This window comes from Elephas maximus, chromosome 4 (assembly GCF_024166365.1).
Source record: "Elephas maximus indicus isolate mEleMax1 chromosome 4, mEleMax1 primary haplotype, whole genome shotgun sequence".
Lineage (NCBI taxonomy): Eukaryota > Metazoa > Chordata > Mammalia > Proboscidea > Elephantidae > Elephas > Elephas maximus.
The window spans coordinates 87,023,166-87,048,950 of NC_064822.1; the positions used below are offsets into that span (position 1 = coordinate 87,023,166).

At 40.4% G+C, this 25,785-nt stretch overlaps 1 protein-coding gene across 8 annotated transcripts in view; it reads left to right on the plus strand.

Annotated features, from left to right (window-relative positions):
• Positions 1-424: 424 nt before the first annotated feature.
• Positions 425-25,785, plus strand: part of CCDC91 (coiled-coil domain containing 91) — a 457,065-nt gene continuing 431,704 nt past the window's right edge. For 6 of the 8 annotated variants that reach the window (XM_049882721.1, XM_049882732.1, XM_049882720.1 and 3 more), the window contains exon 1: positions 425-628. The gene's annotated coding sequence lies outside the window, so the exon portion shown is untranslated. The other 2 variants (XM_049882722.1, XM_049882733.1) reach the window with 1 other exon arrangement.

Consider the following 25,785-nt stretch of genomic DNA (forward strand, 5'->3'; position numbering starts at 1 on the left):
AGTGATTGACGGTTCAGATATGTAAAGGCGGATGGATAGGGCAGTTGTCTAGACGATATATGTTTCTAGAGCACTTACTCCATGTCACGCACTTAGCTCCGGTTTTTATAGAACTCTCATTGGAGGTGGTGAAGAGATTAGGCGGGCTCTTAGAACAACTCAGTCCTAAACGGGAGTGCCATTTTGGTATGGATTAGGCATAAAAACAGAGCCTCTCATTCAAGAGGAATTCAGCTGTAACTAACTAGAGGTAGATCCTGGGAGGGGTAAGGCAATCATAGAGTAGGGCAGCACCTTTCAGACCGCAAACAGGAACTTCAGTTTCCAGAGGATGGAGTCCTCGGCTCCGCCCTCAGCATGAGGCCACGTGACACGCGTGTTTGAGTGACAGGCGCATAGTTGGGCGGGCCTTGGCGGAAATCAACTTCCGGGGCAGAGGTGTTGGAAGCCGGGTGGTGCGTGGGCTACAGCAAGTTGTGGGCCTGGGGCCGTGGTCTCCCCCAACGGTCTGGGGGCGTGCCCTAGGGTTCGCGTGCGAGCCTGTGTTCTGGGGGTGTCTCACCTGGCAGCACAGGTGAGCTGTGCGGTGCAGCACAGCGTGGCAGCGGCGAGCGAGTGCGGGGAGCAGGTAAATAGACGCTCGCCTTCCGGGCCTGGGTCCTGGAGCTGGAGCTGGGGCCGGGGCCGCCTAAGGCGGGCGGCTAGTCCAGAGGCGGCCTGAGCGCGGCGGGGAGCGCCCTATCCTGCGGGAAATTCTGCTGGCTTCCGCCGCCCGCCTCCCCGGCTGCGCCACCGGCGGAGGCCGAGACGGCAGTCTGGGGGGTGTGACCAGCCTCGGGCAGGACCGGAACCTCGCTCCCCGGGGCAGGTAGTGCGGACTCGTCCTTCCTGTCGCCAGCAGGTACTGGTGCCTGCACGTGCCAGAATCGAGTGCCAGTGTTTTCGAAAGTCTACTCACGTGTATACAAGAATCGTGTGTCACCAAAGCCTCCCACCAAACGGAGACTTTGATCTTCCCCGGTTTATGTTTCACCTCTACTTTGCCAAGTACACCGGGTAAATTCTCTACAGCGCCCGGCAGTGACATTTCCTTTAAGTTTCTTTGGGCCACATGCTGCAGTAAAAGTGGCATTTCGCGGTTACAGCAGGAGCCAGTAACTTTGTCAAGTGATGAGGCATCCTTCATCCCCAAAGTACACCCCCCTTTTCCCACAATAGAGATGTTTCCTCATCTGTCTATGTCGCATACTCTAGAGGAAAGCTTCCTACGTGAAACCCATTTTTGGCTTCACTTAAGGAGTGCTTATTTGGTAGGATGATGGTGCTGCTGCTATTCTCACTTGCTTCCCTGATGAGCGCTGAGGCGGAGCCTGATTTCCTGGGGCGGGGTGGGGTGGGGTGTAAAGTCTTGGCCACAGCTGTAGTAGCCCCTTACGAATTCGGACTCTTTCCTTCCCTCCCCCTCTGAATTGTGCCGATGGTGATGCCACCTTCCTTTCCAACTATTTATTCGGGCGGTAGTTGGATGATGGCTTTTGGAACTAGTTTGCATGTTGCATGGTGGAGTGATTGGGGTGGGCTGACGTTTCATCTCGCCGTTGGAGTGGGCTCATATTTCACCTCACATTTCAAGGCAAAAACCCAGAATGTTTAGTTGGGCGGGGTGACAGGGACTGACAAATAAATTCTCTGTGTTCTCTGTCATCGGAGAACTCCACACTTTTATCATCTCATTTGCCCTGTGCTACGATTTGTTATATTGAGGGGATTGATTGTACGGTACCTGTTAGGTAAATGGAGCACGGAGGATGCCAGGGAGAGTGCACCTGTGGAGTGCTGGCTGGCCAGTAAATTGTGTGGTAGAGGATTGCCGTGGTTACAAAGTTTGGTATCTTCCGGGCTGGCTAGGAGGTTGTTCTGTGGGCTGGGAAGTCTTGTTATGAACTGGTTTCCTAGCAACTGTATAAGCCAAGTGGAATAAACATAAGGACAAAACAAAGTGACGAAAGTTACAACTTACCTCTTAATTTTTATTAAATGGAAAATTATCTTATTGAGTGATCAGCTCAAACCTTGGGAAAGCTTTTTGTTTATTTTAATCGCTGTAATACTTAATACCAGGCAAAAAGAAATTGCAGAAAGTCTTCATAGAGGGACATTACTTTTTTTTTTGTTTGATACCAGTAAAAGCATAAGAAGACAGAAAGTTGGTTACCATTTAGCTTGTTTGGAACTTAAGTGGACAAATAGGAGTTACCTAGTAAGAGGCGTTTCATGTTGTACCCTAGTTATAGATGTAGATTTGTTAAGAACATAGGATTGTTATGATTAGTGAAAGCTATTTGAAAGTTTATTATCTTTCTCTCTGTACCAGAAGTTCAAGGTGGGAAAGGATTAGGATGAATTGGTAGGTAACACTGTTTCCATTGGGTAAATTGAAAGTGGAGTGTTTAGATAAGTTGTTTCCCAATTCCAGTTCATAATCACAGAGCTCATTAATTGATCTGTTCCTTGTGACTTTTGATCTTGCTTGAAAATGCTTAAAATTTTATTTTATCTAAACAATGAGAACTTAATAAAAAAGGTTACTGTCTTTAGATGAACTCTTTGTAGCAAAGCCTATCTGTTCTTATTTACTAATGATAAATCTGTTTTTAGATTTGCAATATTTCTAAGAGTTTTTGGCCTACCCTGTCCGCCATACCCAGTAAGCTGGGTTTAAGACATTTAAATTGATGCATATTTTTCGATAGACATATATTGCTTTTTGAAAAAGTTTATTTAGCCTTAGTGAGGTATACTTTACAAGTAAAAATCATCATTTTAAGGTAAATCATCCAGTGAACTCTGACAAATGCGTGTAGTCACGTGACCACCACTATAATCGAGATAAAGAACATTTCCATCATTCCAACAAGTTTCCTCATGACCCTTTGTAGCCAATTCTTTCTCCTTACCCACAGGTCTTGGCAACTACTGATCTGTTCTCTGCTCCTGTACCAAAACCAGACTCACTGCCCGCACGTCGATTCCAACTCTTAGCGATCCTGTAGGACAGAGCAGAATTGCCCAATAGGGTTTTCAAGGCTGTGAATCTTTCTCCTGTTTCCAACCACCAGCCTTTTGGATAGCAGCCAAGTGCTTTAGCCATGTGCCACCAGGGCTGGATAGCTTTGTCTTTTCTGGAGCATCATGTACATGGAATCATAGCCTTTTATTTCTGGTTTCCTTCACTTGCTTGATGTTTTTGGGAGTCATCCACATTGATACATTTATCAGTGTTTTATTGTTGAGTAGCATTTCAGCGTATGAATGTATCACAATTTATCTTTTCACTTTTTGGTGGAAATTGGGGTTGTTTCCAGTTTTTAGCTTTCAGGAATAAAGTTGCTGTAAACATTCATGTACAGTTCTTTGTACATTCATGTATACGTCTTTGTGAAGGCATATGTTTTCATTCTTTTAGTTAAGTATCTAGAATTGGGATTCTTGGGTCACGTGGCGTGTTTATGCTTAACTGTATAAGAAACTACCAAACTGTTTTCCAGGGTGGCTGTATTTTGCCTTCCCATCAACAGTGACAGTTCTAGTTGCTTTACATCCTGGTTAGCACTTGTAATTTTATTTTAGCTTGACCTTGGTGGCATAGCGGTTAAGCTACTGACCAAAAGCTTGGCAGTTCAGATTCACCAGGTGCTCCATGGAAACCCTATGGGGCAGTTCTGCTCTGTCCTATAGGGCCGCTATGATTTGGAGTCTACTTGATGGTAATGGGTATTAGGCATTTTGGAAGACCTGGGAATCTGCTACGTAAAGATTACAGCCTAAAAAACCCTATGTGGCAGTTGTGCTTTGTTACATGGTATTGCTGTGAGTTGAAATTGAGTCTATAATACCCAGCAACAACAGCAGTAGGTAATTTGGGGACATTTGTGGTTCAGTGGTAGAATTCTTGCCTTCCATGTGAGAGACCCAGGCTTGTTTCCGGCCAGTGCACCACATGTGCAGCCACCATCCATCTCCCAGTGGAGGCTTGTGAATTATGATGCTAAATAGGTTTCAGTGGAGCTTCTAGACTAAGGTAGACTAGGAAGAAAGGCCTGGCAATCTACCCCCCAGAAATCAGCTACTGAATATCTCATGGATCACAAAGATCCCATCCATGGCCTGTCATGGAGATGGCACAGGACTGAGCAATATTTTCTTTGATTGTGCATGGGGTCGCCATGAGTTGGGGGATGACTGGATGGTAGCTAACAACAATAGGTATTTAGTGATATCTCATTGATGTTTTAATTTGCATTTCTCTACTGGCTAATATGTTGAGCATCTTTTTATATACTATTGTTTGTCATCTCTGTACCTCTTCTGATAAAATGTCCATTTTTAAAATAATTTTTATCATGCTTTAAGTGAAAGTTTACAAATCAGCTCAGTCTCTCACACAAAAACTTACATACACCTTGCAACATACTCCCAATTACTCTTCCCCTAATGAGACAGCCCGCTTCCTCCCTCCACTCTCGCTTTTTGTGTCCATTTTGCCAGCTTCTAACCCCTCTGTTCTCTCATCTCCCCTCCAGGCAGGAGATGCCAACATAGTCTCAAGTGTCCATCTGATCCAAGAAGCTCACTCCTTACCAGCATCCATCTCCAACCCATTGTCCAGTCCAATCCCTGTCTGAAGAGTTGGCTTTGGGAATAGCTCCTGTCCTGGGCCAACAGAAGATCTGGGGGCCATGACCACCGGGGTCCTTCTAGTCTCAGTCAGACCATTAAGTCTGGTCTTTTCATGAGAATTTGGGGTCTGCATCCTACTGCTCCCCTGCTCCCTCAGGGATTCTCTGTTGTGTTCCCTGACAGGGCAGTCATTGGCTGTAGCTGGGCACCATCTAGTTCTTCTGGTCTCAGGATGATGTAGTCTCTGGTTTATGTGGCCCTTTCTGTCTCTTGGGCTCGTAATTATCTTGTGTCCTTGGTGTTCTTCATTCTCCTTTGATGCAGGTGGATTGAGACTCATTGATGGATCTTAGATGGCCGCTTGCTAGTGTTTAAGACACCAGATGCCACTGTTCAAAGTGGGATGCAGAATGTTTTCTTAATAGATTTTATTATGCCAATTGACTTAGATGTTCCCTGAAACCATGGTCCCTAGACCTCTGCCCCTGCTACGCTGGCCTTTGAAGCATTCAGTTTATTCTGGAAACTTCTTTGCTTTTGGATTAGTCCAATTGTGCTGACCTCCCCTGTATTGCGTGCTGTCTTTCCCTTCACCTAAAGTAGTTCTTATCTACTATCTAATTCATGAATGCCCCTCTCCCACCCTGCCTCCCTCCCCCCTCTTGTAACCACAAAAGAATGTTTTCTTCTCAGTTTAAACTATTTCTCAAGTTCTTATAACAGTAGTCTTATACAATATTTATCCTTTTGTAACTGACTAATTTCACACAGCATAATGCCTTCCATGTTCCTCCATGTTATGAAATGTTTCACAGATTCCTCACTGTTCTTTATCGATGCATAGTATTCCATTGTGTGAATATACCATAATTTATCCATTCATCTGTTGATGGGCACCTTGGTTGCTTCCATCTCTTTGCTGTTGTAAACAGTGCTGCAATAAATATGGGTATGCATATATCTGTTCATATAAAGGCTCTTATTTCTCTAGGATATATTCCGAAGAGTAGGATTGCTGGATCTTATGGTAGTTGTATTTCTAGCTTTTTAAGGAAGCACCAAATCGATTTCCATTTGACATTCCCACCAGCAGTGTAGAAGTGTTCCAGTCTCTCCACAGCCTCTCCAACGTTTATTATTTTGTGTTTTTTGGATTAATGCCAGCCTTGTTGGGGTGAGATGAAATCTCATTGTAGTTTTGATCTGCATTTGTCTAATGGCTAAGGATCGAGAGCATTTCCTCATGTGTCTGTTAGCTACCTGAATGTCTTCTTTAGTGAAGTGTCTATTCATATCTATTTTTTAATTGGATTATTTGTCTTTTTGTAGTTGAGTTTTAGCAGAATCATGTAGATTTTAGAGATCAGGTGCTGATCAGTAATGTCATAGCTAAAATTTTTTTCCCTGTTTGTAGGTAGTCTTTTTATTCTTTTGGTGAAGTATTTAGATGAGCAGAGGTTTTTGATTTTTAGGAGCTCCCAGTTATCTAGTTTTTCTTCTGTATTGTCAGTAATGTTTTGTATACTGTTTATGCCATGTATTAGGACTCCTAACATTGTACCTATTTTTTCTTCTGTGAGCTTTATCATTTTAGATTTTATATTTAGGTCTTTGATCCATTTTGAGCTCGTTTTTGTGCATGGAGTGAGGTATGGGTCTCCTTTCATTTTTTTGCAGATGGATATGCAGCTATGCCAGCATCATGTGTTAAAAAGAGTGTCTTTGCCCCATTTAACTGTTTTGGGGCCTTTGTCAAATATCAGCTGCTCATATGTGGATGGATTTATGTCTGGATTCTCAATTCTGTTCATTCGGTCTATGTATCTGTTGTTGTACCAGTACCAGGCTGCTTTGGTTACTATGGCGGTATAATACGTTCTGAAATCAGGTAGAGTAAGGCCTCCCACTTTGTTCTTCTTTTTCAATAATGCCTCATTTATCCGGGGCCTCTTGCCATTCCGTATGAAGTTGGCGATTTGTTTCTCCATCTCATTAAAGAATGTCGTTGGGATTTGGATCGGAATTGCGCTAAACGGATAGAACGCTTTTGGTAGAATAGACGTTTTTATAATGTTAAGTCTTCCTGTCCATGAGCAAGGTATGTTTTTCCACTTATGTAGGTCTCTTGGTTTCTTGGAGAAGTGTATTGTAGTTTTCTTTGCATAAGTCTTTTACATCTCTGGTAAGATTTATTCCTACGTATTTTATCTTCTTGGGGCCTACTGTAAATGGCATTGATTAGGTGATTTCCTCTTCGATGTTGTTTTTGTTGGTGTAGAGGAATCCAACTGGTTTTGGTATGTTTATCTTGTATCCTGATACTCTGCTGAACTCTTCTATTAGTTTCAGTAGTTTTCTGGGGGATTCCTTAGGGTTTTCTGTATATAAGATCATGTCATCTGCAAACAGAGATAATTTTACTTCTTCCTTCCCAATCTGGATGCCCTTTATTTCTTTGTTGAGCTTAATTTCTCTGGCTAGGTGAAATGTCCATTTTTTTATGGGGTTTTTATGTTTTCTTATTACTGAGTTGTGAGAATTCCTTATATGGTTTGAATATAAGTCCTTTATCAGCTGTCTGTTCACAAATATTTTCTTTCAGTCTGTAGTTTGTTTTTTCATTTTCTTAACAGTGTCTTTCAAAGAGCCGAAGTTATTAATTTTGATGAAGTCCGGTTTATATATATTTTTTCTTTTATTACTTGTGCTTTTATCTCCTATCTAAGAAACTTTTGCCTAACCTAAGTTTGCAGAGATTTTCCCGTGTATTTTCTTCTAGAAGTTTTATAGCTTTAGGTTTTACATTTAGGTCTGTAATCCATTTGAGTTTATTTTTGTTGTATATGGTGCAAGATTCTTTTTTTTTTTTTTTGCATATGGATGCTTGCTTTTCCCCGCACCATTATTGAAAATGTTATTCTTATTTCATTGAATTTCCCTGGCATGTTTGGAAAACATCAATTGACTCTTATGTGCCAGTCTGTTTCTAAGCTCTGTTCTGTTCCGTCGTTCTCTGTGTTTGCGGTGTAATCGCTCACTTTTGTGTGGCCTTTCTTGCCGTGGTCTTTTAACTCCCACCCAGGTGATTGGGTGGGAATGTGCACATGGGGTAATTGTACGCCACCAAGGGGATTGGTTAGTTTTGCTATCCTGCTGGCTTTGACATAAGCCACCCCAGAGGCAGGAAAGAGAGACGAGCCCACCACAACCAAGGAAGGAGAGACCAGCAAGAGAGACACGCAGGAGATGGTGCAGTGGGAGCTTCCCGGCCCACGGAGCGATAAAGCTGAGTGCCTTTGGGTGGAGAATGAGGGCCAGGGAGAGGCATGCTTGCGAGCAAGGCTGGGAAGAGACTGTCCTGATAGAAGAGCTATATCCTTGAGTGTTCCTGAGCCTGAATTATATATAACCTGTTACTTTCCTAAACTCCACAGTCGTGAGTATGGTCTGCGAGTTCTGTGTGGCCATTGCAGTGAATTATCAAACCCAGCAGAGAAGTAGAGAGTGTCATGGGAGAGAGATTTGGTGTCAGAATTGGTAAAGATGGTGAAGAAAGGAGGCACATCTGACTGCTGCCTCACAGGAATCTGCCTTGGGCTGTGGATCTTGAGTCTCCTCCTTTGTGAAGTTGGAGGAAGTCAGACTCCACCCTCATGTCAATTTTTTTTTTACAGTGTCTTTGGCCAAAATCGCACTGTATATTCATTACTGTAGCTTTATAATATGTCTTTCTTTTTTCAAAATTGTTTCTGGTATCCCAGCTCCTTTTCATTTCTATATAAATTTTTAAAATCAACTTGTCTTATATGAAGAAGCATTCTTGGATTTTGTTTGGGATTATGTTGAAGATCATTTTGGGGAGGATTGACATCTTAACAATATCCTTTTCCAATCCACTAATACAGTGTCTTTCACCACTTATTTAGATCTTCACATTCTCTTGTTAATATCTTGAAGTTTTCAGCCATAAAATCTTGCATATATTTTGTTATATTTAAGTATTTCATTTTTGGGGTGCTATTATAAATGTTGGAAACCTTGGTGGCATAGTGGTTAAGTGCTACTGCTACTAACCAAAAGGTCGGCAATTCAAATCTACCAGGCACTCCTTGGAAACTCTATGGGGCAGTTCTACTCTGACCTATAGGGTTGCTATGATTTGGAATCGACTCGACGGCAACGGGTTTGGTTTTTTTTTATTGTTATTATAAATGTTGGAAACCCTGGTGTCATAGTAGTTAAGAGCTATGGCTGCTAACCAAAAGGTCGGCAGTTCAAATCTACCAGGCACTCCTTGGAAACTCTGTGGGGCAGTTCTACTCTGTCCTACAGGGTCGCTGTGAGTTGGAATCGACTTGATGGCAATGGGTTTGGTTTTTTGGTTTGGTATTTTATTATAAATGTTATCTTCTTAAAAACTTCAATTGCCAATTGTTAATTGGAAGTCCAATTTATGTTTTTATATTCACCTCGTATCTTGCAACTTTGTTAAACTCACTTATTAGTTCTAATAGCTTTCGCACACTTATTGAGATTTTCTATGTAGATAGTCATATTGCCTGCCAGTAGAGACAGTTTTATTTCACATTTTCCTCATATGTTTGCCTTTTACTTATTTTGTTTCATTGCACTGGGTAAGACCTCTGTATGATGTTGAGTAAAACTAGCCAGAGCGGACTTCCTTGCCTTGTCCTTGCAGGGGAGGTATGATGTTAACTGTAGGTTTTTTATAGATAAAATTTTTATCAGATTGAGGAAGTTCTCTTTAAATCTTAGCTTTCTTAGAGTTTTTTTCTTTTTTAAGTTATAAATGAACGTTGTGTTGCTTTTTTTGATGTAGAAATTATAGTCGATTATAGTAGATTCTCTATTTGGGGAATAAAGAGCCTAAAATAGAGAAAATTAACCCTTATTTCCATTAATCTGTGATACCTCCTTATATTTTGGTGGCTTTTTCTTTTGGTCTTTTTTTCTATTGCATATATATTTTTAGAAGAAAATTATAAATATTATATTTTGACCTTTTCACTTCCCATCCCATTGTGAGCATTTACTGCCTCATGAATCATTTTGAGAACTTGATTTGTAATGCTTATGGGCTGTTGTGTCACATGGATATACCATTATTTAATGATATTCTAATTTCAAGGTAGTTAAGTTGTAATTAAGTTTTCCCTATTAAAATTAACCTTAAATGTTTGTGTATAACTCTGACAATTTTCTTTTTGTCCATGCTTAAAAATGTGGCTATCACTCAAAGTGTATGACTTTTTTTCAGATTCACAATATACAAATTATGGATATAATAACAAATTATGGATAACATTTTGAAGAATGGAAACTCCAAAATACTTAATTTCATTCATATGAAATCTGCACATTGATTAGGGGGTAGTTCTTCGAACAGATCAAAGGGTTACTGCATGGCTTGATATTGGATAAGGTGTGCGGCAACTTACTTATTCAGTCTGTATGCTGAACAAATAATCTGAGAAGCTGGAGTATATGAAGAAGTACATGGCATCAGGATTTGAGGAAGTCTCATTAACAGCCTGTGACATGTAGATGATACAATCTTGCTTGCTGAAAATGAAGATACTTTGTGTCCTGAAGATCAAAGACTACAGTCCTCTGTATGTATTATGCCTCAACATGAAGAAAACATAAATCCTCACATCTGGACCAACAAATAACATTATGATTAATGGAGAAAAAAACTGAAGTTGTTAATGATTTCATTCTACTTGAATTAACAATCATGTTCCTGGAAGCCTCAATCAAGAAATCAAATAAGTATTGTATTGGGCAAATTTGCTGCAAAAGCCATCTATAAAGTCCTAAAAAGCAAAGATGTCACTGTGGTGACTAAGGTGCACCTGACACAAGACATGGTCTTCAGTCACCATATATGCATGCAAAAGCTGGACAGTGACAAAGGAAGACAGGAGAAGAATTGACACATTTGAATTGTGTTGGTGAAGACTATGGAATGTCCCATGGACTGCCAAAAGAATAAACAAATCAGTCTTAGGAGAAATATGACCAGAATTCTCCCTAGGAGCAAGGATGGTTAGACTTTGTTTTGCTTACTTTGGACGTGAAAACCAGTCATTAGGAAGGGACATCATATTTGGTAAAGTAGATCAACGAAAATGTGGGAAACCCTCAATGAAATGAATTGACCCAATAGCCACAACAATGGACTCAAACATACCACTAATCATGAACATGGCACAGGACTGGGCAACATTTCCTTCTGTTACACGTTAGGTTGCAGTGAGCTGGAGCCGACTTAGTGGCAGCTAACAGCAACGAAACAGACTGCCTCTTTATATTGTTTCGTATTCCTGGAATTTGTCCTTGTCAGTGCAAGAAATTTTGGAATTAAATGTGGTGAATATGATTGGGTTTTTGGTTATCACTTTAAAGTAGAATCCTAGAATTCCAGAATCTTAGAATTCTGTAGAGATCATCTAGTTCGAATCATTTATTTTATAGTTTGAGAGCCTGGGTGTTGAAAAAATTAAATAACTTTTCTACCCACAGCATTATTTTGTTGCCACTGATCTAGAGTTCCTGATGCATTCCATGTAATGTGAAGATGATGTACTACCCACCTTCCTCAGTTGATAAGAATTTTGGAAATCTTGATGCCAAGCCTCATGCAAAACCCTTTATTTATGTTGTTACATTGAGTTTCATCCATCCTTTGAGGAAGGTAGTCTTTTTCTCATTTCACAGACAACCTGAATCTCAGAAAACTGACCGAACTACCTAAGCTGCATTACTTATAAGTGGTAGAGCCAGCTGGCCTGAATTTGTGCTCCACAGGCTACACAGCCCCTGTTGAGTTCTTTTAAGCATTTTGTGTTCTAAATTATTATTATGCTTATTCTGAATCTGTCTGTGAAATTTAATACTTAGAATAAACTCACTAAGGAAATTAATAAACCATTATAAAACGAAAAAAACCAAACCTGTTGCCTTTGAGTTGATTCCGACTCATAGTGACCGATTAGGACAGAGTAGAACTGCCCCAAAGAGTTTCCAACCTTCCCGCCTTTTGGTTAGCAGTCCAACGCTTAACCACTGCTTCCCTTGTGGCTTCAATAAACCATTATAGCAAAATATTAATACTTCTAAAATGTTTATCTAAATTTATGTCCTTCTTGACCTGCACTTGCTCTTCTCCCCTGTTAAATCCCCAACAAGGAATGTAAAGATTATTGTTAGCTGTATGCCATAGATGAGCCCTGCTGGTGCAGTGGCCAGGAGCTCGGCTGCTAACCAAAATGTTGGCAGTTCGAATCCTCCTTGGAAACCCTATGGGGCAGTTCTACTCCATCCTGGGGGGTTGCTACATTTGGAACCGACTCAATGGCAATGGGTTTGTTTTTATATACCATAGAATCCTTTTTAAAGAATTAGAGACACATTTGTTGTCTGCCAGCAGAGGATATTACCATTATTTTGAAATGATAAGCATTTTTAAATTATAGGTTTAAATAGATAAAGATTAGAGATAATGTTAGTGCCTTTAAAATGCAATATGTTGTAATTCTGGTAAAACTTTTTCTTGGAAGGGCATGCATGTTTTGGTATTTACCTGCTCTATTCGAACTTACACTAACTATACGAATGAAATAACTGCTTTTCTATAAAACATGAAAGCGCTGTTTCCTGGTATTCCGAGAAGATTAATATTCTTCTCCCTTTACCAATTTTCCTAAGCATAGACTATGTGCATCTCCTACTAAAAGTAGGCCTAGATAATGCCGAGGCTAGCCTTTTATGTTGTTCCCAGCCCTGTGGCAAAATAGTGGGTCTGTGCTATCATTTCAAATTGCTTTACTTTCTTTCATATGAGAATTTAGAACTTGTGCAATTGAAATAAAGATTGTACTGCAGTATTATGCAAGATCATTAATCTGTGAATATGCTTCACTGATAGACAGGGGCTTACATGAATGTTACTAAAAAACTACATGCTTAAAACAATAAAAGCAGTGACTGAAGGTGAGATTAAGTATCATTATTTTAATTATGAATTTAATTAAGACACTTAAAATGAGGTTACACATTTTATTCACAGTTTGCTCAAATTGGGCATGCAAAACAGTGAAAATAACTCTTCTGAAAGCTGAAAGGCATGAAATGGGCTGCCCTGAATCAGAAGACAAGTTGAAAGGATTAGTTATTTTTCATGTCTGTTATGCAGAATGGGCATTTATTTTATTAATATCTCTTTTGTGCTGGCTTCTAATTAAAGTCAGCGATGTTTTCAGATGCCATTTGCTCACTTAGCATATGTGATTTTTCCAGTTGTCACGTTCATTAAGAGTGCTTGTGCTTTTGTTTCAAGAACCTTTTCTTTGTAAGAACTTTCCTTTATCAATATACTGAGTTGATTTTCTATGATATTTTAGATGTTTGGTGTTAGTGATCCTGCTTTTGTTATCAGTGGGAAAAGAAAAGAATGACACAAGGTTATTACTCTGTGTTGGAGTGATGAACTTAAGAGCTTATTCCCATTTGATGAGAAGTGCTCTGACTCCTCAGAATCTGGTCAGAATGCAAAATGCTTTATTGTATGATTCCTACAAAATATTTTAAAGTAGAAAACATAATGAACAGATGAAAAATGTACATGAAGTTTTTTGTATTTTTTTTTCACACAGACCAGGAATATTTATACTTACTATCACCTGAGCAAAAAAAAAAATCAGCATATAGTTAGTTCACTGTGGTGAACTGGGAACCATAAGGCTGAGTCTGGTTCTTTAATCAGCATGTACTTTTTTTCCAGTTTAAAAAACATTCCACAGTACATCCGTTGATGTAGTTGTGTGCTTGTGTTTTTGTGTGTACACATACCGATTAAACTTTAGTTCTGAATTTTTCAAAAAGAACTAAAATTTGATAAGAAGGAAGCTACTCATGAAGTACAAATCAACTCCTGTATGCCCTATTTGTTTGTTCAATTATTCAATGAACCAGCGTCCTTGATGTGTATATTAATGTTTTTGTCAACTTTGTGAAATTTTCAGCCATTATTTATTCAGATATTCTTTCTGTCTCTTTCTCTCCTCCTGTTTTGGAACTCTCATTGTACACATGTTGGTATACTTGATGGTGTCCCACAAGTCTCCAAAGCTCTGTTCATTTTTCTTTGCTCTTATTTTTTTCTCTTCCTCAGATTAATTAGTCTCAACAGAGGAAGTCTAGACACTGGTCGTTAGGCTCCCTCCTCCTGCCGTCCCCCCCAGTCTTTTAGCTATTGCGAATAGTGTTGCTATGAACATTTGTGTTCAGGTGTTTGAGTATCTGTTTTTAGTTCTTTGGGGTATATACAACAGGAGTGAAATTGCTGGGTTATATGGTAATTCTGTGTTTAACTTTTTGAGGAACCACCAAATAGCTGTTAAGTCACAGTGGCTGAACTATTGTAGATTTCTGCCAGCTAGTGAATGAGGATTCCAATGTCTTTACAGCCTTGTCAGCACTTGTTATTTTCTGTTTTTCTGGTGATAACCTAAAGGGTGTATAAACCCAGGGGGACAAAAAAAAAAAAAAAAAGGGTGTATAGTGGTACCTTATTGCGGTTTTGATTTGCATTCTGTAATGGCCTAATGATATCAAGTGTCTCTTACATGTGCGTCTTGGCCATTTATATGTCTTTGGGGAAATGGTTTTCATCAAAGTTGGGAAATTTTTCTCATTGTTTCTTCAAATATTCTTTTGCCCCTTACTCTCTTCTCTTTGTGGGACTTTTGGTATGGATATGTTGGTATACTTGATGGTTTCCTTCATCCTTTTTTCTTTCTGTTCCTCAGACTGTGTGGTGAAATGGGTTTTCTCTTATATGATCATTCTGGTCCTGGGTTTGTAATTCTCCCAGAATAATTGGTCAGCCTGCTGTCGTTCAAGGGATTGATCAGTTTACTACCCACATAAGTGGCTTGCAGGGGTTTGATCAGTTTACTGTCTTCATAAATGGCTTGCAGGGATTGATCGGTTTACTATCTGCACAAGCAGCTTGTGGGGATTGGTCGGTTTACTATCTGCATAAATGGTTTGCAGGGCATTGGTTGGCTTACTATATGTATACTGTATTTTTATGCTAGTTGTGCACGCCCTCTGCGTTTGCCTGCCTGCTGCACCCTCCGCCTGAGAGGCACCCTCACAAGTGCTGCCATAACAGTTATCTTCACTTGTTGCTGTAGACAAATTAGCATAGTGTGTTTATGAAAATACCTTGTGGTGGGAGGGCACAGTGAGCAGTCAAACACAGAGGGTTGTGATATTTGCATAAAAATACTGTAAGTGGCTTGCGGGGGATTGGTTGGTTTACTATCCACATAAGTGGCTTGCAAGTCCACCCAGTAGGATTGGCCAATTTATGATTTGCCTAAGGGATTGGTCAGTTCATGAAAGACATGCCTTGAAATTGACAATGAGTGTCAATATAAACGGCCAGTCTTACAGAGGTTTTTGGGGCTTCCTGATCATCCAGAGCCAGGAGGGGAATGCATCCTTTGGACACGGGGCTCCACACTGGGAACCTCCTAGAAGAGCTCTAATATAGGTCGAGGACTGTAGCACTGAGCTGGTAATACTCCTTGAGCTGATAACACTGAAGACTGAGAAAAATAGCAACAAGCACAGCAGACCTCAGTGGCAGAGAGACAGTGGCAGTGGTGTGAATGGTGGGAACCATGAGACTGGCAGACAGTGGCGGTGGACAGTGTTGGCACACAGAGAAGATGGCAGTAGTGAATGAGTCAGTTCACAGGGCAGATGGCAGTGGTGGGCTGAGTTGGCCCACAAGGCAGAGCTGAGCATCTGTGGCCAACAGCTGAGCACCTATGGGCAGAAGGTTGCCATCAGAGCAGAGGCTTGGGCGTACACTATACAAGTTTTGCCTCCAGAGCCGTCGTAATGCCAACCTAGCCCTCACACTGGCCCAGGGTTGTCCCAAAGCTGCTGGGAGCACCTGCAAGCACAGGGGCCACACCTGGAAAAGCCATGAAGAAAGACAGAAAGAGACACAAGGAACACAGCTACATCACACCCGACCTGGCAGTACACCTGCTGAGAAAGAGAGACACCTGCTGACACCTGATCCGTGGCATGACTGCCTAGTGACGTAGAAATGGACAGAGGTAATTGTCCATTCTACCAGCTTGTGACCCCCTCTGCCCTCTCATCTCCCCTCCAGAGATGCTAGCATAGTCTCATGTGTCTACTTGATCCAAGAAGCTGATTCTTCACCAGCATCTTTTTCTACCCCATTATCCACTCCAATCCCTGTCTGAAGAGTTGGCTTTGGGAATGGTTCCTGTCTTAGGCTAACAGAAGGTCTGGGGGCCATAACAACCAGTGTCCTTTTAGTCCCAGTCAGACCATTAAATCCGGTCATTTTACAGGAATTTGGGGTCTACATCCCACTCTCTTCTGCTCCCTCAGGGGTTCTCTGTTGTGTTCCCTGTCAGGGCAGCCATCGGTTGTAGCCAGGCACCATCTAGTTCTTCTGGTCTCAGGCTGACATAGTCTCTGGTTTATGTAGCCCTTTCTGTCTCTTGGGCTCATAATTACCTTCTGTCTTTGGTGTTCTTCATTCTCCTTTGATCCAGGTGGGTTGAGACCCATTCATGCATCGTAGATGGCCGCTTGCCAGCGTTTAAGACCCCAGACACCATTCTCCAAAGTGGGATGCAGAATGTTTCCTTCATAGATTTTATTATGCCAATTGATTTAGATGTCCCCTGAAACCATGGTCCCCAAACCCCCGCCTCTGCTATGCTGGCCTTCGAAGCATTCCGTTTATTCAGGAAACTTTTTTGCTTTTGGTTTAGTCCAGTTGTGCTGACCTCTCCTGTATTGTGTATTGTCTTAACTTTCACCTAGAGTATTTCTTATCTACTATCTAATTAGTGAATACTCCTCGTCCTCCCTCTGTCCCTCCCCCCCTCATAACCATCAGAGAATATTTTCTTCTCTGTTAAAACTGTTTCTTGAGATCTTATACTAGTGGTCTTATACAATATTTGTGCTTTTGCAACTGACTAATTTCACTCAGCGTAATGCCTTCCAAATTCCTCCATGTTATGAAATGTTTCACAGATTTATCACTGTTCTTTATTGATGGATAGTATTCCATTGTGTAAATATACCATAATTTATTGATCCATTCATCTGTTGATGGGCTCCTTTGTTGTTTCCATCTTTTTGCTGTTGTAAACAGTGCTGCATTGAACATGGATGTGCATATATCTGTTTGCGTAAAGGCTCTTACTTCTCTAGGATATATTCCAAGGAGTGGGATTGCTGGATCGTATGGTAGTTGTATTTCTAGCTTTTTAAGGAAGTGCCAAATTGATTTTCAAAGTGGTTGTACCATTTTACATTCCCACCAGCAGTGTATAAGTGTTCCAGTCTCTCCACCACCTCTCCAACATTTATTATTTTGTGTTTTTTTGGATTGATGCCAACCTTGTTGGAGTGAAATGGAATCTCATTGTAGTTTTGATTTGCATTTCTCTAGTGGCTAATGACCGTGAGCATATTCTCATGTATCTGTTAGCTAGAATGTGAGCTGTTTTTAACTGCTAATGAATAATATACTACAGACGTAGAGCAGTGTTAGCTGTTGTGCTATTTCATCCCTATATCGTTGAGTTGATTTAAATAGAGGAAATCTTTAGTTAAACCTCGTGAATAATGGGTAAAAAGTTACGTGAATTGCCAAAATAATTACACTGAAAGTGGAAATGGAAGAAACATTTATTAAATACTTACTATATGGAATACGTGAACTACATTGCTTGGGAAAATTATAATTTCTGGTTAATGGGATTTTCTGGTAAACGAAAGATAATCAGAGGCACCATTTTTTCTTGTTTTTTTCCAAAATCTCTAGAAATATATTTGTGGGTTTTAATGTTGTAGTAATTGAAGTAACTGAATCTTTTTAGCATATAACTGAGTGGCTTACATCTTATAATACCTGAGAATCAATTGAGAATATTTCTCTTCAGGGCTGTGGGAGAAATTGGGCTGATTGTTGTCGGCAATGAGTTGGTAAGAAGGTGCAGTAAAATATAGTTTTATTATACCTTTGTGTTCTTCGAATGTGAATGTGCGAGCCTTTTTGTGCTTCACTTAATTTGCATCACCTTTCAGTTTCTTGTTTTTAGGTGCCATCAAGTCAGTTTGAACTGATAGTGACACTGCGCACAACAGAATGAAACACTGACTTGGTCCTGCACTGTCTTCAGAGTTGTTGCTGTGCTTGAGCTCATTGTTATGGCCACTGTGTCAGTCCATCTTGTGAAGGTCTTCCTCTTTTTCGGTGACCCTCTACTTTACCAAGCATGCTGACCTTCTCCAGGAACTGATCCTTCCCGGTAACATGTCCAAAGCGTGAAATGTAGTCTCGCCATCCTAAAGAGCATTCTGGTTGTACTTCTTCCAAGACCTTTGTTTGTTCTTTTGGCAGTCTATGGTATCTTCAATATTCCTCACCAACACCGCAATTCAAAGGCATCAATTCTTCTTCAGTCTTCCTTATTTATTGTCCAGCTTTCACATATGAGGCGACTGAAAACACCATGGCTTGGTTCAGGTGAACCTTAGTCCTCAAGGTGACATCTTTGCTTTTGAACACTTTAAAGAGGTCTTTCGCAGCAGATTTGCCCAATGCAGTGCATCTTTTGATTTCTTGACTGCTGCTTCCGTGGGTGTTGATTGTGGATCCATGTAAAGTGAAATCTTCGGCAGCCTCAATATTTTCTCTGTTTTTCATGATGTAGCTTATTTGTCCAGTTGTGAGGCTTTTTGTTTTCTTTATGTTCCATACTGAAGGCTGTGGTCTTTGATTTTCATGAATAAGTATTTCAAGTCCTCTTCACTTTCAGTAAGCAACTTGAAGAAGACAGAAATGGTTTGCAAATGTTAGAAATGATTATGAGATATGCTTTTTCATATTCACATTAGCTTGCCCTGAAATGCATTTACAGTATTCCCCAACTTATGATGTATCTGAATTATGATGCAACGCCCTTCTGATCAGTTTTTTTTTTTGTACATTTTGTTGTTAGTAACATGTACTACAATAAAACGTACCAAAAAAAAAAAAAAATCGTAAGTCTGTAGAAACCCTGGTTGCATAGTGGTTAAGAGTTTGTCTGCTAATGAAAAGGTTGGCAGTTCGAATCCACCAGGTGCTTCTTGGAAACCCTATGGGGCAGTTCTGCTTTGTCCTATAGGGTCGTTATAAGTTGGATTCGACTTGTTGGCAGTGGGTTTTAATATGTACTGTGTCCCCCACGCGTCTGTTGGTTTGTCATACGGTGGGGGCTTGCATGTTGCTGTGATGCTGAAAGCTATGCCACCTGCATTCAAATACCAGCTGGGTCACCCATGGCGGGCAGGTTTCAGCTGAGCTTCCAGAATAAGACAGACTATGAAGAAGGACCTGGCGGTCTATTTCTGAAAAGAATTAGCCAGTGAAAACCTTACGAATAGCAGTGGAACATTGTCTGATACAGTGCCAGAAGATGAGCACCTCAGGTTGGAAGACACTCAAAAGATGACTGGAGAGCTGCCTCCTCAAAGTGGAGTCAACCTTAATGACGTAGATGGACTCATGCTTTCAGGACCTTCATTTGCTGATGTGGCACGACTCAAAATGAGAAGAAACAGCTGCAAACATCCATTAATAATCAGAATGTGGTATGTACGAGGTATGAATATAGGAAAATTGGAAGTCATCAAAAATGAAATGGAATGTGTAAACATCCATATCCTAGGCATTAGTGAGCGGAAAAGGACTGGTATTGGCTGTTTTGAATCAGACAGTTAATATGGCCTGCTATGCCAGGAATGACAACTTGAAGAGGAACAGCTTTGCATTCATTGTCAGAACATTTCGTGATCTATCCTGAAGCACGGTGCTGTCAGTGATAGGATAATAGCCATACACCTACAAGGAAGGCCAGTTAATAGGACTGCTGTTCTAATTTACATACCAACCACTGATTCCTAAGAGGAGGAAATTGAAGATTTTTACCAACTTCTGCAGTCTGAGATTGACCAAACTTGTAATCAGGATGCATTAATAACTACTGGTGATTGAAATACGAAAGTTGGAAACGAAGGATTGTTAGTTGGAAACTATGGCCTTGGTGATAGATACGATGCCAGAGACCCCGTGATAGAATTCTGCAAGACCAGGGACCTTTTCGTTGCAGATACCTTTTTTCACCAGTATAACTGTTGACTATACACGTGGACCTCACCAGATGGAATATACAGGAATCAAATGGACTACATCTGTGGAAAGAGACGATGGCAAAGCTCAATATCATCACTCAGAACAAAGCTCAGTATCATCAGGGGCAGACTACTGAACAGACAGACCATCAATTGCTCATATGCAAGTTCAAGTTGAAACTGAAGGAAATTAGAACAAGTCCATGAGAGCCAAAGCATGACCTTGACTATATTCCACCTGAATTTAGAGCCCATCTCAAGGATAGATTGGACATGTTGAACACTATTGACTGAAGACCAGACGAGTCATGGAATGACATGAAGGACATCATACACAAAGAAAGCAAGAGGTAATTAAAAAGACAAGAAACAAAGAGAAGACCAAAAACGGATGTCAGATGATACTCTTAAACTTGCCTTTGGACGTCGAGTAGCTAAAGCGAACTGAAGAAATGGTGAAATAAATGAACAGAAAATTTCAGAGGGGTGGCTGGAGAAGACAAAGTATTATGATGACACGTGCAAAGACCAAGAGTTATAAAACCAAAAGGGAAGAACATGCTTGGCATTTCTCAAGCTGAAAGAACTGAATTAAAAATTCTAGCATCTATTTGCAATTTTGAAGGATTCTATGGGGAAAATATTAAACGATGTAGAAAACATCAAAAGAAGAAGGAATGAATGCACAGAGTCATTGTACAAAAAGAATTGGTCGATGTTCAGCCATTTCAGGAGATAGCATATGATGAGGAACTGATGGTACTGAAGGAAGAAGTCCAAGCTGCACTGAAAGCATTGGCAAAAAACAAGGCTCCAGGAATTGATGGAATATCAATTGAGATGTTTCAGCAAACGGATGCAGTGCTGGAAGTACCCACTCATCTATGCCAAGGAATTTGGAAGTCAGCTGTCAGGCCAACCGACTGGAAGAGATCCGTATTTATATCTGTTCCCAAGAAAGGTGATCCCACTGAATGTGGGAATTATCGAACAATATCATTAATATCACACACAAGTAAAATTTTGCTGAAGGTCATTCAGAAGTGCCTGCAGCAGTATATAGACAGGGAATTGCCTGAAATTCAAGCCAGATTGAGAAGAGGATGTGGAACCAGGGATATCATTGTTGATGTAAGGTGGACCCAGGCTGAAAGCAGGGAATACCAGAAAGATGTTTACCTGTGTTTTATTGACTATGTAAAGGCATTAGACTCTGTGGATCATAACAGGTTATGAATAACATTGCAGAGAATGGAAATTCCAGAACACTTTAATTGTGCTCAAGAGGAATTTGTACATAGATCAAGAGGCAGTTGTTCAGACAGAACAAGGGGATAATGCATGGTTGAAAGTCAGGAAGGGTGTGCATCAGGGTTGTATCCTTTCACCGTACCTATTCAGCCTGTACACTGAGCAAATAATCCAAGAAGCTGGAGTATATGAAGAAGAATGGGGCAGCAGGGTTGAAGGAAGACGCATTAACATACCTGCGATATGTAGATGACACAACTTTGCCTGCTGAAATTGAAGAGGACTTGAAGCACTTACAAAGATCGAAGACTACAGCCTTCAGTGTGGATTACACCTCAACATGAAGAAAAGAAAAATCCTTACAACTAGACCAATAAGCAACATCATGATAAATGGCAAAAAGATTGAAGTTGTCAAGGATTTTGTTTTACTTGGATCCGTAATCAGCACCCATGGAAGCAGGAGTCAAAAAATCAAAAGATGTAGTGCGTTGGGCAAGTGTTCTGCAAAAGACCTCTTTAAAGTGTTGAAAAGCAAAGATATCAACTTGAAGACTAAGGTGTGCCTCACTTAAGCCCTGGTGTTTTCAGTTGCCTCATATGCATGTGAAAGGTGGACAATGAATAAGGAAGACCAAAGAAGAATTGCCGCCTTTGAATTGTGGTGTTGGAGAAGAATATTGAATATACTATGGACTGCCAAAGGAAGGAACAATTCTGTCTTAGAAAAAGTATGACTAAACTGTTCCTTAGAAGCGAGACTGTGGAGTCTACATACTTTTGGACATATTGTCAGGAGGGTTCAGTCAGTCCCTGGAGAAGAACATCATGTTCCTCAAAGTGGAGGGTTAGCAAAAGAGAGGAAGATCCTCAACCAGATGGATTGACACAGTGGCTGCAACAGTGGGCGTAAGCACAGCGAGGATTGTGAGGATGGTGTAGGACCAGGCAGTGTTTTGTTCTGTTGTACATAGGGTCACTATGAGTCAGAACTGACTTGACGGCAGCTAACAACAAGAACACTTAAACAATATTGCAGCCAGTAGTTTGCTGATATATCATTATCAGACGTTCACTTGCAGGTGTTCAGTTTTATGAATTTCTCTTTAGAATGCTGCTGTATAGCAGGCTATGGCCTGGTCTACAATGAAGTCGGTGCTGGGAGTCATAACACATAGAATATTTGACAATGTTCAACTCTTGTGACATATGACAGTTGAACTGTGCATGTGCCCTACAGCTGTTATGACTCCTACTTCATTGTTATGACTGCGATGCCAGCTGCATTGTACATCAGACCTGGAGCGTGATCTTATTCAGCGTTTTGTACCGTAAGATTCATCAGTTGTTAATTGAAAGCTGGGTTGTTCAAATTTCTCTACTGTAACATCTGTACTGCTTATACCCCCAACAATATGTACCAAAAAGAAGTTATGCCGCTGAAAGTTCTAATGCGAAAAGGAGGGTGAGGAAGGCTCTAGATATAAAGATGATGATCATTAAGACCTGTGATGGAAAGAAAGTCAACAAAATATGAGGAAGAACTGCTTCATTCCTTCAACTGTTTCCACAATCATTAAGACTAGGATTTTAGAGGAAGTTAAAGGGGTAATTGGCTTAAAATTGACAATTTTAACAAAGAAGAGGCAAGGGCCAATCCAAAAGATGGAGAAGCTGTTGATGAGTTGAATATGACAACTAATCCAGAAGAGGATTCCTATGAGTTTACTGATGATTCAAACGAAAGCATGCAGCCTTTTTGATAACTTGAAAGAACAGGAAGGAGAAGACTACTGCAAGTACTTTAATGCCAGCAAGGGCTGGTTTCATTGCTTCAAATGCAGAGTTGGCTTATGTAACGTGTGTATAACTTAAGAAGCAGGAGGTGCCAGTGCTGAAGCTGCCAAAAAATTCAGTGATGTCCTGGACAAGATAATGCAGGATGAAAAATATATCAGAGCAGATTTTCAATGTGGACGCAACAGGCTTGTTTTGGAAAAGGATGCCAAAACGGATCTATATTCATAAAGAGGCGAAGTTGATACCAGGTTTCGAGACATTTAAAGGCAGAATCAGGTTGCTGCTTGTAGGGAATGTTCCTGGATTTAAACATAAACCTTTTCTTTAGCATTCTGAAAACCCCTGAGCATTCAAAAGCACTGACAAAAATAAGCTGCCAGTCTACTATGGGATTAACCCCAAGGCCTGGATGACGGTTGTGTTCTTCGAAGACTAGTTTTTAAATTGTTTCACCCCAGAAGTGCATGCCTATTGTCTTGAAAAGAGCATTCCTTTCCATATTCTGCTGCTACTCGATAATGCCCCAGGACATCCTCCTCATATGGATGATCTAAATCAAGATGTGAAAGTGGTGTATCTACTGCCGAACACCATGGACAGCTGTGATTCGGTCTGTGGATCAACGTGCATCTGCCACCTTCAAGGCATACTACATTTGCTCAGGCAGTAGCAGCAGCAGATGGAGTTACGGTAATACTACGTGATTTCTGGAAGACTTACAATATTCTTCAGTGTATCTGGAACATTGCATCTTCCTAGGAGGAAGTTACGGGAAAATACACGGAGGAATATGGAAAAAATTGCTGAGTTATGTGAACATGCTCCAAGCATTTGATCAGGGTAATATGATGGACGAGATCTGTGGGAAAATCACCCATATGGCAAGAATGTGGAATTTAGAACTTGATACCACTGATGTGTAACAGCTCGTAGATCATAAAGAAGGGCAGTTGACAAATCAGGACTTCATAGATTTTGAAGAGGAGAGAAATACTGAAGAAAAAATAAATAATGAGGAAGTGGAAGGAGAGAAGTTGTCAGAAAATTTTAGAGTGAAAGCATTAGCTGGAGTTTTTTTTTAAAACTGAATCAGGGGTTTCAGTTGCTTGAAAACATGGACCCAAATGCTGATCGCTTTGCTAAAGTTGATAGGCAGATTAGGGAAGCAGTGAGGTGTTACCGCAAAATACATGAAGAAAAAAGAAAAGGACCATAGAGAGAATTCTCAAAAATTTTGTGACTAGCAATGCCATCCCCATTCCCAGGGATAATCCAGATGATCCAGAACCTTCCACAAGTGGAGTTATTACCACAATTGACAAAATGCCAATGTTGTCCAATTCTTCTTAATCATCGGATTAAATTTTTATGATTTGTGTTTTTTTATGTAGGTATGTATGTGGAAACCCTGGTCGCATAGTGGTTAAGTGCTTCGGCTGCTAACCAAAAGATCAGTAGTTCAAATCCACCAGGCGCTCCTAGGAAACTCTATGGGGCAGTTCTACTCTGTCCTATAGGGTTGCTATGAGTTGGAATAGACTCGATGGCAGTGGCTTTGGTTGGTTTTGGTTTCTATATATATATATTAAAATATACCTGTAAGGGGCGTAGTGGTTCAGTGACATTGCTGCTAACCAAAGGTCAGCAATTTGAATCCACCAGGCGCTCCTTGGAAACTCTATGGAGCAGTTCTACTCTGTAGGGTCGCTATGAGTCGGAATTGACTTGATGGCAATGGGTTCTTTTTTTTTTGGTAAGTTTGTATGTAATGTTTCCAACTCCCAAAGACAGATAAAGATTGGATTTATAAAGATATTGATAGCAAAAGATGATAATGAAAACTATTAAAAAGAAAAAAAAATTGAGGTATTCGAATATGTCAGAACAGACATGGGATGGAGTCCTCGAACGGAACCTCATTGTAAATCGGGGGCTACCTGTATTTCTCTTTTCAGTGAAGCATACTGGCATTTCTTTGGGATGTAATGACGTTACGTATTTCACCATTCAGAATGCAAGATTAGCATTTCCCATATGGGCAATTTCAACTCTCCATAGTTATGAATTTAGGATGTAAAGACCTGTTTTATATTAGCTCAGTTTCCACAAAGAAGAGTCTTATTAGACATTTGTGAAATATATTTTTCTTTTGTTCCCTTACTACGTTTGAATCACGTGTAGCTCAGTATTTATTGCTAGAGAGATGGCTCATGTTTGGGTGACATATGTTGCTGCCAAAGACTCACCATAAAGTTGCTGAAGGTGATAGATTAATGTAAAATATGAAAACACCAACCGAGGACATATATACATGATTAATGGAACACAAATACACAATTAAAAGAAGTTAGTAAATAAAACTTTTTGGTGTTAGTGCCATCACCCAATAGCTAGCTTATTTTTGATTTGATTACATATTTTTCAGTAAAGGAACGGGGTTAGTTGACCTTCCTTTAGGACTGTGATAGCCCTTGTGGTGTTGTGGTTAAGTGCTACAGTTGCTAACCAAAAGGTCGGCAGTTCGAATCCACCAGGCTCTCCTTGTCCTTGACAACTCTGCAGGGTAGTTCTGCTCTGTCCTATAGGGTCCCTATGAGTCAAAGTCAACTCGATGGCAATGGATTTTTTTTTTCCTGATATTATGGCATATGAAGAGTTTGACAGGGCCTTGATTGATTATAAAAAGCCTTGCATTTTAGCTGATGGTTTATGGGAAAAGTCTCTCAATTGCTGCTGATGTCAGGTTTTTCCAGGATATACTCAATTACCCTATTTTTATGCA